The sequence below is a fragment of the Orycteropus afer genome, unplaced genomic scaffold (assembly GCF_000298275.1).
Source record: "Orycteropus afer afer isolate SDZICR_OR568_19922 unplaced genomic scaffold, OryAfe1.0 scaffold00289, whole genome shotgun sequence".
Classification (NCBI taxonomy): domain Eukaryota; kingdom Metazoa; phylum Chordata; class Mammalia; order Tubulidentata; family Orycteropodidae; genus Orycteropus; species Orycteropus afer.
This window is the reverse complement of record NW_006921876.1, coordinates 1,953,128-1,954,341: the sequence shown is the minus strand read 5'-3', so window position 1 is coordinate 1,954,341 and position 1,214 is coordinate 1,953,128. Positions and strand designations below refer to the sequence as shown.

Below are 1,214 nucleotides of genomic sequence, written 5' to 3'. Positions count from 1 at the left end.
GGTGATGGAGAGGCTCAATATAATCAGTCAGAAAAAGACCAGGAACTGACTGTGAAACAGATCATTAATTGCTCATATGCAAGTTCAAGTTGAAGCTGAAGGAAATTAAAGCAAGTCCATGAGAGCCAAAATATGACCTTGAGTATATTCCATCTGAATTTAGAGACCATCTAAGGAATAGATTTGACACATTGAACATCAATGACTGAAGACCAGACAAGTTGTAGGATGACATAAAGGACATCATATATGAGGAAAGCAAAAAGTCATTAAAAAGACAGGAAAAGAAGAAAATACAAAAATGGATGTCAGAAGAGACTCTAGAACTTGTTCTTGAACAGAGAGTAGCTAAAGTGAAAAAAAGAAATGATGAAATAAAAGACCTGAACGGAAGATTTCAGAAGACTCAAGAAGACAAAGTAAAGTATTATAATGAAACATGCAAACACCTGGACTTAGAACTCCAAAAGAGAAGAACATGCTTTGCATTTCTCAACCTGAAAGAACTGAAGAAAAAAAAAATTCAAGCCTCACATTGCAATATTGAAGGATTCTAAGGAGAAAACATTGCAAGATGCTGGAAGCATCAAAGGAAGATGGAAGGAATACACAGAGTCACTGTACCAGAAAGAATTGGTCGACATTCAACCATTTCAGGAGTTAGCACATGATCAAGAACCAATGATATTGCTCACTTCAGCAGCACATATACTAAAATTGGAACAATACAGAGATTAGCACGGCCCTTGCACAAGGATGATATACGAGTTCGTGAAGTGTTCCATACTAAAAAAAAAAAAAAGGTATTGAAGGAAGTCCAAGCTGTGCTGAAGGCAAAAAACAAGGCTTCAGGAATTGATGGAATACCCATTGAGATGTTTCAACAAATGGATACAGTGCTAGCTTGTTTATACCAGGAAAATTGGAAGACAGCTACCTGGCCAACTGACTGGAAGAGACAGATATTTGTGCCCCATTCCAAAGAAAAGTGATCTGACAGAATGTGGAAATTATCAAACAATATCATTAATATCAGCCACAGGGACCCAGGTGGGGGTGATATGAGAGGTCTCCAACAGCAAGACAAACTTGTCTGTTGGTTTGTCCTACTGTGGTGACATGTAGACATGAGTTTTGAGGCTGAGCCTCTGGTGTTTAAAACCCAGTGAAATGCACCTGGTGCACAGGTAACAGCCCAGCTTATAGACTGAGAC

At 38.6% G+C, this 1,214-nt stretch overlaps 1 non-coding gene across 1 annotated transcript; it reads left to right on the top strand.

The window, feature by feature from the left end:
- The first annotated feature begins 687 nt into the window (after positions 1–687).
- On the top strand, positions 688–791 carry LOC122151013. Its single transcript, XR_006163940.1, has one exon. It is a non-coding gene; the product is annotated as a U6 spliceosomal RNA (small nuclear RNA).
- The last annotated feature ends 423 nt before the right edge of the window (positions 792–1,214 follow it).